Source organism: Mus musculus, chromosome 12 (assembly GCF_000001635.26).
Source record: "Mus musculus strain C57BL/6J chromosome 12, GRCm38.p6 C57BL/6J".
In the NCBI taxonomy this organism is placed as follows: domain Eukaryota; kingdom Metazoa; phylum Chordata; class Mammalia; order Rodentia; family Muridae; genus Mus; species Mus musculus.
In genome coordinates this window covers 106863917-106879484 of record NC_000078.6, presented here as the reverse complement: position 1 = coordinate 106879484, position 15568 = coordinate 106863917, and the positions used below count along the sequence as shown (strand labels likewise).

General features: G+C 45.2%; 1 long non-coding RNA gene across 1 annotated transcript; it reads right to left on the bottom strand.

Moving 5' to 3' along the window:
* Window positions 1–639: 639 nt before the first annotated feature.
* On the bottom strand, window positions 640–14139 carry 1700013N06Rik. Its single transcript, XR_381900.4, has 4 exons — window positions 14087–14139; window positions 13080–13218; window positions 1873–1973; window positions 640–808 (listed from the first exon to the last, which is right to left on the bottom strand). It is a non-coding gene; the product is annotated as an RIKEN cDNA 1700013N06 gene (long non-coding RNA).
* Between the last annotated feature and the right edge of the window lie 1429 nt (window positions 14140–15568).

Below are 15568 nucleotides of genomic sequence, written 5' to 3'. Positions count from 1 at the left end.
CCACAAGAACTGTCAATTTTGAAGACGCAGATGCGTGCTTGTAGACATAACCTCTGTGTCTCTCGTGGTCTGTACATCTGCTGTCACAGAAAGCCTCTGTCCTCTGCAGCACGGGAAATGTCTTCTATGCTCTCTGTCCCTAGCACTGTGGGCTCCTAGCTTGCTGCATGTTGGCTTCATCTCTAAGAGGTGAAGCAGAAGTAAGGAAAGCTCTGCTGGTTGAGGCTTCTCATGGAGTCAGGGTGAGAAAACACTCTGAGCTGTAGGCAGACCAGGGAGGTCCACGCCACACCTCACCTTCTACAAGAAGTAACTTGGGAAAGAGAAAGATGATCCACCTGATTTGGTCCAAGCCACCTCTTATCACTGATGATGCCCCAGGCCTTGTTGGGCTCAGGCCTGACTAATAGGACGGAGCTGCCCTGCCCACTTCCCATGGACCTGAGACTCTCTGCAAGATTTCTTCCTGCCTATGAGTGACTAAGCCAGCCAGCATTCCCTATCTGATGGGATGTCTGTTCTGGGCAGAGCAGCTGCACTTGTGAGAGAAAATATAAAGTCCAGGACCAAATCTAGCAGGCTGATGCAAGCCTTCCAAATTCCCCACAGTGCTATAGATGGAAATATTAACTCATTGAGTCTTCCAACAAAAAGCCATCCTGTAATCCAGCCCAATTTAGGAAGAGTGAGGAAACTCATCTGTCTGTCACTGGTGTCTAGAACTTGGGGTCACAGAGGGAGTCTAGAGGGAACCCATGATGGAGTTCTTCTTGCTCCGGGTCCAACACCTTTGGTATTAGTGAGAAACCTGCATAAGAAATCATGGGTTAGTTTTTCAAACGGAGATTCTAGAACATTTGAGTTTCAAAAAGTCTCTTCCTGCCACTACTGACACATAAGGGTGCTAAGTGCTTTGAAGGTCGTTGTACCTGAGTTAATGTATTGCGGATCTAATTTAAACCAAGTGCCAACCACTTGGCTGGGAAAAAAAAAGAAAAGAGTACAAATTATCATTGTTCGTTGCATTTCAAAATAATGTTAAAGATATACTGAGCTAAGTAGAATATATTTACTAAATTTTCATATTATAATTCTCCCAACAGCCTCCTTTTAGACAGGCTAGGTTCACTCTGCATTTCTACCTTAGCTAGGGAAGAGTTATCTCTTTGTTTCTTTGTTCCTATGCCAGGTGGTGGTTTTGCACGCCTTTAATCCCAGCACTTGGGAGGCAGAGGCAGGTGGATTTCTGAGTTCGAGGCCAGCCTGGTCTACAGAGTGAGATCCAGGACATCCAAGGCTACACATAGAAAGCCTGTCTCGAAAAAAAAAAACCAAAGGGGGGGGAGAGAGAGAGAGAGAGAGAGAGAGAGAGAGAGAGAAAGAGAGAGAGAGAGAGAGAGAGAGAGAGAGGAGAGAGAGAAAGAGGAGAGAGAGAGAGAGAGGAGAGAGAGACTCTTTTTCTGTAGAGAGAGAGAGAGAAGAGAGAGAGAGAGGAGAGAGAGAGAGGAGAGAGAGAGAGAGAGAGAGAGAGAGAGAGAGAGAGAGAGAGAGAGACTCTTTTGCTGTGCTAGCCAAAGTATTTTTTCCTCCTCTAGGCTAATGTTGTAACCTCAACCCCATCTTCTCTGGGCCCCTACATTACGGTCTGTGTACCTTTGTCTGAAGTCTCCTCTACAGACATAATGCGACCTCTGCCAGCTCTTCCTGGGGCCCCCTTTTTTTCTCTCTGCACACCTCATTCAGAGGAACCCCACTCCCTCCTGCCTTTCTGCTGTTCCTTATGATTAAAGATGGTCCTCCTATGTCAGAACTGTGGCTGTTTGTAGCTCTCAGTGCAAGGCTTCCAACTGAAGCGGCCTTCCCTGTCCCCACCTTGTTTTCTAGGCCAGGATCCCAGCTGCTTGGAGTTGCTGGAACTCAGAACTTGCTGACATGGGTCCTACAAGTCCATTCCTGGCATTGTAGTGCCTGACCTGAAAGAAGAGGAAATGAGTCTTACAGGCTGAATGCAAGGCTTTCTGCCCAGGGACCCAGATATGCAAAGGTTGTGAGCCTAAAAATGAAGAGGGATCCTTAAACCATTGCCTGGAGTTGGTCTCCTCCCATCCATGTGGAAAACTGCAAAGCAGCCTTGGCAGTCAGACAGAGAGGCAGAGCTGCTAAACCTGGAACTAATTCTTGTCCTCTTCACTCCTGTATCTCTTGAAAAGATGTACCAATATCTTCTAGTGTCTCCCCACACTCCATAAAATCCAGTCTGTCAGCACATGCTGGTACCCACCCCCTGAATGCATTTGAAGTTTTCTGATTAGTTTCATTTGGTCAACTATTGGCACCTTTCTTTGTCATGATCATGGTCATTTCTCTTCTTCTGGATAGCCTCCTAGTCAACCCATTTTGAGACAGAATGATGTTCATTGAAACGCAAACGGCATCACAGCACTACTATCATAACACCCTCCCTGCTGAAGCTCAAGGACCAGCTCTTCTTTCCAGGAGCCCAGAGGGCCAAGATTCCTGCCCATCATCCATGCCTCCCTGCACTTCCTCCAAGTCTCTGAGCATCCCCTTTGAATGCCCTCTGGGCTGAGGACCTCTGAATTTCTCTTTTCCAACACCATGTGCACAACAGACGGGTCTTATTCAGCTCAGGGACCTTTTCAGAGAGGTGTCACATGAGCAGAGAACTTGGACCTACATCTTGGTCCTCCTCCGACCTTCCCCCTATTATAATTCCTTGCTTGGTGCTTGCCATTATTATCTTCTTATTTGAATGTCTTTCCTCTTGGTGAAGGCACTGTGTCTAGAGCAATGGTTCTCAACCTTCCTAATGCCAAGATCCTTTAACACAGTTCCCCCTCATGTTGTGGCGACCCCCAACCATAAAAATATTTTCATTGCTACTTCATAATAGTAATTTGCTACTTTTGTGAATTGTAATGTAAATATCTGATATTCAGGATGGTCTTAGGCATCATGTGGGTCGTCATATGGGTCATGACCCAGAAATTCACAGCTACTGCTCAAGAGGAAAGAGACAACCTTAGCTTTTATTTCCCAAAGAATGTCCATTCTTGGGCCTTTGAGATTTCTCAGCAAGTGAAGTTGCTTAACCGTGTTACTTGGTGACTTGAGTTCTATCCCTGGAGACACACACAAATGTAGAGGGAAGGACCAACTCTACACAGGTGTCCTCTGACCTCCCACATGTCCCATGGCATTAGTGGACCTGGCACACATGCAACACACACACACATAACAGTAACAAATAATATTTTTTAAAAGCCAATTCAGATTTGCTGAAACTGTAGATAAATTATTTTGAATGATAGATAGTGATACTCTAACTCAACCCTGCTTATTAAGGAGCTAAAAATAAAACAGGTTTTCAAACTAGATAACAAAGACAAATAGGCTGGATACTCAGTATATCACCGAATATCCCATATAGTATAATGCATTATACCTTATGAATACTTTATAATGATATAACATCAGTAAAATAAATATGTAATAAAATATAGATTATTATATTATGTAAAGATTATTTTAACTCTTGGACAGCCAGTTCATTCTAAGAAATTGATAGTATTTTTTAAACATTTACATTTATTTGTTTATTCACTCTGTGCGTGTATGTGTGTGTGTGTGTGTGTGTGTGTGTGTGTGTGTGTGTGTGTGTGTGTGTGTGTCTGTGTGTCTGTGTGTCTGTGTAGAGTACATGTGTGGTAGGTACCTGTAAAGACCAAAAGCAGGCATCTGATCTCTTGGAGTTTGGATTACAGGTGATTATGAACCACCAGATGTGGGAGCAGGGAATCAAAGTCTGGTACTCAGGAGAAGCAATGAGCTCTCAGAACCACCAAGCCAGCTCTCTAGCACTGAATTTATTAGTTATGAACAACAAGTAGAACACTGTGACAATTTCTCTTGCATTGACCCAACTATATTATGCACAATTTTCTTCTGAAAAGGCTCCTTATGGCATTGTGCCACACCGTGGTGTCCCTCACATTGTGAGGAGCAGAAACAGACTTCTACACTCACTAAAGAACTTGCCAAGCCTGCACAAGGAATATGGCATCATTTCTTCTACGGGGCTTGGCAACTCATCCCCATGACCTTTGTGGGAGGGAAGCTTAGTCCTGTGGACCAGTGACGCAGTGTAGTGGGGATCCTATTTTCAGATCAATCCAGATATGAAAGTTGATCTTTCCCTCGTCATCTTTCAAATGAAGCAAAAATGGCTTCCCCACATGCCTTTCGTCCAAGGATTGCAGAAAACAGGCTGTAAGAAATTACAAAGAACACCCAATAGAATACCTTCAAATGCAAGCCATCTTGATCTACATTGTGGGCTCGACACTGTAGAATGGCTTATTTTGTAGCTGTGATTGCACGTGTAGGCACTCATTTGCTTCTCTATAGCTTTAAGCGTGGTTCACACCATACACAAGCGGAAAACGTGATGCACACATGAAAGACAGTTGGACTATACCACATACATAGGTTTGGGGCAGATGAAATGTTTCACGATTGAATAGAGAGATAAATAAAGGGATAAATTAAAAATAACAGATTTTACGTTTGCTGCAGATGAGGAGTTCTTTCAAAAATTATCCTATTTTCTTTATTCTCGTTATTTTTGAAGTCTTTATATGTGTATACATGAAATATGGTGGGATCATCTTTCTGCTGCTTCCAATTGCTCTTCATTCCCTTACCTCATGGCCCCTTTCCAATTACACACTTTTTTGTTATTGATAACCCACTAAGCCCAGTTCTGGCTGCATGCATCTGGGGTCATCCCCTGGAGCCTGGGGAGCCCATTGGAGGTCACATCCTCAAAAGTGAATGAATCCCCCTCCCTCAGCAGCTATCAATTGCCAATAGTTGCTCAGTAAGGGGTGAGGGGGTGATGCTGACATGGGCTTTTGTAAGTCCTGTGTGGGTGACCGTGGCTGTTGTTTGAGTACAATGACGACATCATGCCCAGAAGACAGCAAACTACGGCACACCCCTCCATCTTCCAGCTCTTGCAGTCTTTCTGCCTCCCCTTCATGCAATGACACAGAAATCTGATTTATGGATGGATGGCCAATCGCTGTTTCTTAGTATCTTGTTCAGTTGTGCATCTAGAGAGTTCATAAGATGGCATGCATGTTGCTAACTGGTAGAGGGCTCACTATATATGCCCTGACACATGGGTCCTTACAGTGTGATTTCTTAAGTCTATAACAAGGAGAATGTCATTTTCATGGCAGAGGTCATGTCCAGTCACTCTGAGCAGATCATTTCATGATGGAATCCTTAAGCTACAGTGTAAATGCATATATGGAAAAAGAGGACTCAACTGATCATTGTGCCTAAGAAGAGAGAGGTCATGATCTTGAGACCCCAGACTAAACCCACACAGATGTTGAAGCCTTAGCAAAACAGCTCTATTTTTATTTACTCCGCATGATATCTCTGGTTCTGATTGGCTAAATGAATGAGGACAGATAAAATGCAACCCAAGACTTGGAGGGACATGGGTCTTTGTGTTCTGTGACCACATGTGACACTCTTACAGGCATGCTAGCATCCTGCAGGTCTCAGCCAAAAGAAAGTTTGCTTTGGCTGATACTGTGTAATCACTTAAGAATCCTGGGCGCTTTGCGCTTGTACACAGTGAAGGAGAGACACCAGGCTTTATGAACACCAAGGATATTGGCAGTTGGAAATGCTGCTAGCTTCTACCATGGCTACCTTCTGTCATTTGGCTACAGAATAAATAGACAAATAACATCTTATTCTAGGAATATTTTCATGCACCCTAACATGTGGCCTCCCAGGTGGCTAAGGCTGGACCTGTGGGCTGCAGGCTACCCTGAGCAGACGGAGGGACAAGCTGAATGTCTGGGTGGCGTGATGTCCTGCCAGAGCCTGAGCCTGGAGCATGGAGACCACAGATGTCCCTCCCAGACAACAAATCACAGCGCACGCTCTGCTTTGGGGGGAAGGTTGCTGGGCTTGAGTTCCAAACAGGCTGGGCAGTGATCCGACCTGACCACACACCACGTGCTGCACATGCCAGGGTGGATTCCACTCCAAGTACAGAACTAGTTAGAAAGTGGATGCCTCCTCTTCTGTCTCTAACATCCTTAGCTTCGTTGTCTTTGCTTCCCTCTGACCTCCCCGGGCTCCCGTGTGGGTCTGTGGGTACCTCTGCTTGTTTTCCTTTTTGGAGATCCTGCTTGGGACTGTGGGGAAGTCAGTTTTATGGGACCAGTAATTTCCCTCATTCCACCCTGTTTCCAGGCATCCCAGGCAAGCCACCCACCTCCTTCTGTGGCCGCCAAACTTGTGCAGAACATTGGTACACTTTGCCTTGGATTTCACATAGTGTGTCCCGACCTGATCAAAGTAGATCACTCACACAGATAAAGCCTAATCTTTCTATTAGGATGCAATTCTTTAGGATGAATTTATTTTTATTACATGTATATGTATGTTGGCCTACATGTATGTATTCATACTAGGAATGTGCTTAATGCCCATGAAGATCAAAAGGGACATTGTATCTCCTGAAACTAAAGTTACAGATGGTTGGGAGCTGTTCTGTGGGTACTGAAAACTGAACCCAGGTCCTTTGAAAGAGCAGCCAGTGATCTTAACCACTGAGTCATCTCTCCAGGAGCCATCTCTCCAGTATCCAGAGCCCAATCTTTACACAAACACACCAACAGGCAAATCTTCCCTGAACTACCACAGTCTTACCAAATGATTGTTTTATCCTATTAAAAACGGAACCCAGACTAGCCCAGTAATGTTAGGGACAAGCTCTCTCTAATTCAAGCTACCTACTTCCCTGAGCCAGAGTTGTCGGTGGGCATATTCAATATTCAAAGACAGTCTTATTTTCAAGGTCATAGGTAAGGTGACATCCCCAAATTCCCCCGAGAACCTGCATCCTGGATATCTCCTGCCTAGAGTTCCCTGTGCCCTGCACCTTCCATAGGCAGGGTATAGAGGAATGTGGAGAAACAGTGCACAGGCACCCTTCAGAGGATGGGGATTGCTTCTGAGAGATGCTTCCTTAGGTAATTCACAAAAAAACTGAAGCTGGCTCTGGTATCACTGGATGCCATACTCATGTGGAGCCGCAATCACATAAGAGGCCTGACAGCGATCTCATCCTTGCTACATGTACGTGGATGCGCATACAACATCAAGTCCTCTTCTTCCTCGATTTGTTTTGATCTTGTTAGTGATGGATTAAGGATTCTGAAATTCAGACCCAGAGCAATAAGAGGAGAGCTTGACCGGGGGGAGGTGTTGAACCCACACAGAACACACAAGCTCTTCTTGTACACAGTAGTTAGAGAAGCAGTCTATGTGAGCAAACCACAAGAAGTGATGATTGGATGGTGGAGTGAATCTCACTCTGGACTGAAGGATATTCCCCAAGGTGTCCAGAGAATGTGCACTCCCTCAACCCCTGGTCCCATTCTTGATCTCATACCATGAACACCTGTCATGGGTCAAGTTCCCCCAGTGGCTACTGTCACTCACCCTTCATGGCTCTGACAGCTTCCAGAGTTACAGATTTAGAATTCTTGCCTCCGTTCCTTCTGGCCCAAGAGTCCTGGCATCATACTGCCACTTCAAGGAAAGAGACTGCAAAGTTCATGCTTTCTTCTCCACTGCGAGTTGCCTCACGGAGGTGAGATAAGCCATGCCATCAGTCAGACGAGGAGTCAAGCCGGGTCTCGGAATGAGTGTAACAGGAAGTCTCGTCTCATGCGAGGACTCTGTGGACTCCATCACATGCCTGCATTGTGCTGGCTGCAGAGTCTTGGCTGTTTGCCACAGCACTGTTCCACACTTATCCCGTGTACGTTTCGAATGTGCACAACTGAAACTCTGAGCTCCAGTGCCCTGTCAGTTTCTAACTATTTCTTTCCCATCTCTCCATGTTCCTAGGTTCCTCAGCTCAGTTTCCTCCCATGAATTCTGTAAAATTTGCCTGGGAGCTAAACTTAAAAGAGTCATTTTAAGAGACCACCAGGTAGATCACACTGTGCCAAGGGAGTAGACATTTAAGCCATAGAAGCTTAGACAGCAGAGCGAGGGGATAGAGATGCTCAGAGGGAGTCATGGTCTGACTGGACTCTGAACTCATTTGTTTCATGTGTGAACGAGGTCTGTACTTTCCTTGTGTCCCAGAAGACTTCGACATTCATCCCACCCATCCCCCTCCAAGATCAATGAGGTCTCCTTGGCAAGGGTGTTTCTCCAACAATGTCAGGGAAGAGTTTTCTCTTCTGTAACGTCATAGCAGAAGGACCCCTAGACCCTTGACCTTGACCCGGTGTCTGCATGAATGCCTCCTTCCTCTGGCTTCGCTCTGAGGATGAGTTCTAGGTGCACCAAATTTAGTTAATGAGTTCCAAATAATGTGGCTGTTATGAACACTTTCAGGACCTTGTGTGTTTAGGAGATACAAAGTGTCCAGAAGTTGGGAAGCTCGAGAGATGTGCCTGCTCTCAGACAGTTACTGGTGACTCTAGGAAGGTTTGAAGCCACTTTGCCTCCTGGAACTCACAATGAAATATCCCTTTAAGTTTGAGGCTGGGCTCACTACTTACTTTTACATTCAAGTAATTAATTGTTTTTCAATCTTCAGCTTTCAAATTACATATTTCTATCCCCATTGTAAATCTAGTCTTCCAGGGTAGTGTATGCTAACCCTTGAAAGAGAATTCATGTGTTAAAATAAATAAATCTGCTGACCATTTTATTTTGGCAGAGCAATCCAATTGCATTTAATTTTGCATACAAAGTTTTCCTATAATCTGAACTTTGATTCCTTTGGCCCTCGGGAAGCCAGACACTCAAGGCGAACATATTTTGAGGAGAAGGACTATGCATGAAGTGTGAGGACAGAAAGGTGGCAAGGTGGGAGAGGACTCAGTACGAGGTATGTGGGGGGAGGAGCTGATTATATAAACTATGGAAAGCCAGAGCAGCTTCTTGGGGTGGCATCCATGAGCCTCATGGGAAGAGTGATATGGGTGAATCATAGAAGACGGAATTCCAAGGTCCATGTCCCCCACCAATAATAATAATAATAATAATAATAATAATAATAATAATAATGATGATGATGATGATAACAACAGCAGCTTGAGGCCAGCGCTGAGTGTAGGAGAAGTAGCTGGGAATGCTGGAAACAATCGGGGAAGGGATCCTTCATGGCCAATGGAATTAATGTGTCAAGTCCTGCACATTCAGAGACCTCAAGTTGTGCTTAAATGTAAGGCCTTTCATGTGGTGACAGAGGTTGAGTGGGGTTGACATGGGTGTGGCCCTAACTGTGATGCCCTCATAGGTCAGGGTAATCAAGACAAACATGATGGAGCAATGCACACAGGGCCGGCAGCATGAAGAGGTGGCGCAAAGGCAAGAAGCCAGGGTTCTCTGGAAAAGCATGCCAGCTGCCAGTACCTTGACCTTGAACTTTGAGCCTCCAGAGCAATGAGGGATAACTTTCTGTAGTTCACACGAGGTCCTGGCCCTGTCATACTGAAGCTCTGAAGGATCCTGAGGGGCTGTGTTAGAGGCATCTCCGTGATGATTTCTTCTCACCATCCAAACCATCATAAATTCACACACTGAGTCTTCAGAGACTGACTTTCCATCATGCATATGTGTGTAGTACGGAGTATATGCATATGTGCACGTTATGTCTCGTGTGTGTGTGTGTGTGTGTGTGTGTGTGTGTGTGTGTGTGAATGTGTGTGAGTGCGTGTGAACATGGGGGATTGAGGTCAAGAATTGCTCTCCATCCTTTCTCAGATTGCGCACTGAGGCAGGATCTCTCCATCAAGCCCACAGTTTGCTTACATGTCTAACCTTGATAGACAGCTTGCTCCAGGATCCCTTGCTTTTAACTCTGAGACTAGTGATACAGATGGGCCTCCACAGTCACCCAACATTTACCTGGCGCTCTGGATAGCTGAACTCCCATCTTCCCATTCTTCAGCCAGCACTTAAACACTGAGCCATCTCCCTAGCCCCTACAGACTTAACTTTTAATAACTTACTTCACACCTTTTTTTGGTTCTGTATCCTGAGTGCTTCCTTACTATTTAAACAGCCTCCTTGTAATTTGATTATATTTGATTCTTATGACTTTCTAATTCTCTTTAAAAAAAATAAATTATTGTATATAAGAAGAGGGAAAAAGCAGCCTGTTTCCAGACAAGGAATCCCTGTTGCAGTTCTCAGAAAATGCATACAAATATCCATAGTGGATTTCATGATTCATAATGATTGTAAGATGAGAAGAGCTGAAGTCACATAAGAGTAAGCGGAACCAGTCTTAATTAATAGAATTAACCAGACCAGTCCCCACAAACGGACTCAGCGAGCTTCTAGACTTTTGGTAGCAGAACTTGTGCATTGGCAGAAAATTGAGTAGAAAGGGTGTTATTCTATCATGGCCAGAGGACAAACATGCTTTTACCCACAGCATCTGTTAACAGTATGGGGATGGGTTGTCCTCCTACATGCTCAGGTCTCACACTGTCTCTTCCCCAATAATCTAAGACATGGGCCTCTGGGATGCCCCATTCCGTTACCCTGTCATCTTTTTCTAAAAAACCTGAGAGTCAACTCTTTTCTACAACTGTCACCGATGTCAAACAATGTGGGGGAACACTAGAAGGACAGATTGCCTGTTCCAAATCACCAGCTCAATGGAGCAGCAAGCACTAGCCGGGTTATCAAAAGTCAATATTCCTCAAAGGATGCTAGCCTGCCGAAGCTTACTGGACAAAGAGACACTGAGCTATATCTTCTAGCAATAAGGATGTATTTTAAAACCAAGCAGAAACACCCATCTCTGCCCGTATAAGGACCTAAACTAAACAATAAGAGCCAGCTGGTGTACAGGCACATGGTCTTCAAGGTTAATTAGGAAGGACCATTCTCCCTTGATGGAGAGGTGGCTGGAGCTAAAGTGGATGTTCAGACATACCACTGTGGGGTAGATATGATTAACAACAGAGGTGGGTGGAGCCATCTCCATCACGCTATGTGGGGGGCCTGGTGTGGGATTTCTTGAAGATATTTGAGCTTCCCAGAGCACATCCTTAAGACTCACAGTCTAGGCTCAGAGTTTTGGCCAAATCCCAGAGTCAGGTAGGGCTGGGGGTGATGGCTTTATTTCCCTTTGATCAGGAAGGACTGGGAAGCAGGGCTATGCTGGAGTGAGTGGCTATGGACTCGCGCAATGGCTGCGTCTCACCCCACAGGGCGTGACTAACAGGAGGCAGACTTGGCCCAACCTTCCTCTGATTTGGATGGAAGGGAATTTGAGACAATCACGGCCCCCAAAGCAGCCCAGTGCCTCTCTGATATTGGCAGGGGGTGGCTTCATGACCCACAAGGTCTTTTTCATGTCCAATGTCTGTACTAAAAGGCATAGTTTTCAGATTGGTTTAAGCTGACAGTCAGCCTGTGGGGTTCTTGGATGCAATGCTCAGCTTGCTTTATTTTTTTTTAAAGTACATTTATTTTATTAAATTAAAACCAAAGCACTATCAGCCAAAAGAGAAGGGAATAAAGGCAGAATTAATTGTCCCCATCGTTACTTGGCTGTTAAATTCCTGAGGCTTAGGGAAACCTCCAAACCTCACTGAGAGCTCACCAGGCCACACTAATTTTGGCAGTACCATGGTCACACATGGACAACAAACTGTTCGGGCAACTTAGTCATAGCTGGTAGGCTTGGGTATTCTAGCAACCTCCAGAACATTCTATAAAACAATAAAACAGAAGGTTTGATAGATGTACCTGCATGGTATCAAGTCACCAGAATGTAAAATCAGCCACAACAGGAGGTCACCTTATGGTCACCTTCTGGGGGCATAAAATTACGATCAAAATAGATTGCACATAAAAAATAATATTGTTTTCCCCTCTCTATAGACTGCCACTGTCTATGTTAGTGACACTATGAAGCTGAATGATACAGAGAAGCCCAGGAGGGACAGACAGTTGAGGCATCTCTCTCAGGAGAATGTCAGGAAACAGGCAAATCCATCGACCATGCAGACATCTATCCAAGGCTTTGCCAGGAAGAGCTACTTGTATGCTCAACAGTTATAGATTGGATATCTCTAGATGAATCTCAAATTTGTGTTTGCTCAAGCCCATCAATAAAAAGAAGAGGCATTCCTGGGAACCAAGCAGATGGGAGACCTAGTTCGGACATGTAGTTACCACAAGCTCAAGTCACCACATTCAATTTCAGCCCTTCTCCGGAGTTGGGATAGCCTTGAACCGGGTGGGTAGCGTGTCCCACAAGTCAATGGTCCCATGTTCTCATGTTGTCTGGAGCTCAGACTGAGGCTGGATGAGATGGCCACACCACATCAGGAAGATCTCGCACACCATGGTAAGGAAAGCTAGCCACACCTAAGCGGTGGCAGAGCAAGTCAGATGGATTTGGCACCTTCAAGAATATGCTCTTCCAAGCCAAATAAACACATCAGTTAATAAGATGATGTAATTGAACCTTCTTTGTGTGTGAACCCAAAGTAGCACAAGTGGATGCTACTGTTACAGAATTAACAAGGTGTCTCTGCCTTCCATCCAGAAAGTTGAAGTGTGGTTGTGTGTGTGTGTGTGTGTGTGTGTGTGTGTGTGTGTGTGTGTGCATACACATGCATGTGAGTGCTTCTGTGTTGGAGGCTAGGGAACAGTCTTATTTCGCAGGTACTGGTTGCCTTGAATTTCCAGACAAGGTCTCTCATTGGAACTCAGTAGGCTATGCTGTCTGGCCAGTGGGACCCAGAGACACACCCATCTTCACCTGCTCAGCATTGGGGTCATCAGTGAGTACCCCAATATCTAAATTATTTCAATGTGGGTTCTGGGGACTGAACTTGGGTTCTTCATTCTTTTATATCAAGCCCTTTACCCAGTTATGTATCTCCTCAGTCCCTGGCCACCTGACATTTATATACACATCTAACAAAAAGGTGGAGATCAGGCCAAGGTAGAAGCAGTCACAGCTACCGTATACATACCTGTTAGTATCTGGAGGTGTTGGTATGTCTGGAACTGAGGGTGGGCGAGCAAGGGTATCATGACTGCTCATCTGCATTCGTCTTCCCATGATCTGTGCAGTCTAGGGTCTTGTGAAGGCTATGAATCGGGAAAGCGATGCTGTAAGAGACAGTGTGATTTGACTGAAGGGAAGTGAAGGTTTGTTGATAGGTAACTTCTTCACCATCCACCATGAAGATGGTGGTAGTGATGATGATGGTGGAGGTGAGGGTGGTGGTGGTTTTGATGATGATGGTGGTGATGATGGTGATGATGGCAATGACTGTGTCTTTCTTCTCCAGGGATACTTTGTAGTAATCAAGCATAGGAATTGAATTGGCCTGGAGCTAATTGGGAAAGCATTAAGCAAGGCAGTTCTCACCCTGAAGTCTGGAGAAGGAAGGCCCTCAAATCTCAGGCTTTCCAGATGTTCAGAGACTGTGTTCCCACTTGTGGAAGGGCAAAGGTCCAACAAATGGCAATGAACCCCACTCAGGAAAATCCAGGGACTTCCCACTTGGCTTAGCATCTTTCTCTTGAACCCAAGTTTCAATGTAGGCAATATGAGGGACTATTGATGTTTGATTCTTTTTCTTTGAGACAGGATCTCTCCTTGTATCTCAGGCTGCCCATGGACTCATGATTCTCCTGCCTCAACCTTTTATATTTTGTTGTGTACAGGTAAAAGCCAAGGCACCTGGGCTAAGAGCACTATGTTTTATGCAGTTATTTATTTATAAGAAAGATTGGGTTTCTTTTCTTTTGTAGGATTATATTAAAAGGTCTACTTATTAAATAATCATCATGGAGAACATCACATTGGTAAGATGGCCGGCCCACTTGCCCCTCCACAGTAGAAACAACACTCCCCTTAGGCAGGCATCGAGATTAAAAAAGCTCCATAACTCGCAGCCTGTTCTCTCTGCTTCACACTTTTAGCTCAAGATGTGAACCGCCAGCACCCTGTTCTTGCTGTTGTATCCCCTACCTGTGGCCACGCCTCTCTACTCTGCCAGAGTAGACTTATCCCTTTGGGACTGTGAGCTAAATGAAAAACCAGCTTTCATAAATTGTTCCTGATTGTGATGTCTTTATCACGGCAACAAAAATGTAGCTAAGACAAACAGAGACACAGACCACAGAGTGAATTATACCACAGAACACACATACACAGAACCTAGAACATAGACACATACCGCAGAACATACACATACCGCAGAACACACACACATACCACAGAGCACACGCACACCACAGCATATACACACGCATGCCACAGAGCATACGCACACCACACAACCCATGCACACACACACACCACAGTGCTGAGGCTTATTTGAAAGACCGAGTTTTGTGAGGTCGCAGAGTGATGCCTGGGAATTCAAGAAAAGCCCCACAGCAGCCTCTGTAGAAACCAAGATCAAATCACTTCTGAGGAATTCGGGTGTCTCTGTGGTGCCTCTTGCTCGAGGCTTGAATCTCTGTCTGGAGACTTAACTTCCCCCCAACCCCCAACCTTCCTCCCTGATCACCTTTCTTGCTGTTTTGCTTCTGTCTCGAGCACCCTCTCTCGAGTAGTGAGTAAGGTGCCGCTTTGCTCTGATACTTGTTGACACTTGACCATCTAGTTGAGTTCAAGTTCATGAGCCCTTGGCACCAGCACTGCCTAACCCAGCCTTCTTGCCATGGTCATTCTGCACAGAATGGAGGTACCTAGAAAAGATACTTGTTCTTTAAAATTAAAAAAAAAAAAAAATCCTTAGCCATAACGCCTCCCTGTTTCAGATCCCAGGAGATGTGTACAAGTGGTGATATGACTTTGTCACATCTACCCATGGACGAGATGACACCTCGTTACATTGAAAGGATTGTGCTCTTTGCTTTGGCTTTCTCTCCTTCATATGCATGGCCCTGTCCCATGCAAGTTTAGGGTGGGAGTTTGGAAACTGGAGGCAGCGTAGCTGGGTTTGCGTGATTGTGGCGATTTCCATGTCTAGTTAAATGGTGCTGGTTCTCCCTATGTGTCATGGTTTGGCTGCCAATAACATGCCTCCTGCCCACGGGATTAACTCACCTGGCAGCCTGACAGGTAAGAGGTGGGATTAAAGTTCATGTTGGGAAATGACTATGTCCCCGTTGCTCCATCTTGGAAGTAAGGGAAACTGCACTAGACACAAGCCCTCGGGTGCAGAGCGGGAAAACTGGTCCGTGGAATTGTCTTCTACTTAGGAGCCTGATATCTTAAGAAAGAATTGTTCTCACTAGTACCTGGCAGAAAATATAGAACTATATCCTGCAAGTAACATATTAAGTCATAGAGTGTGTGTCCGGGAATAAACGCACTGTGTCAGTATCTTCTAATGGAGTCTCATCAGCAGGGTCCCACCTTGAGTGGTGACAACCAGGCAAAGCCACTCAAGATACGACAGATGTGACTGTGGCTTCCATGCTTCAGGGCGTTTTAAAACTC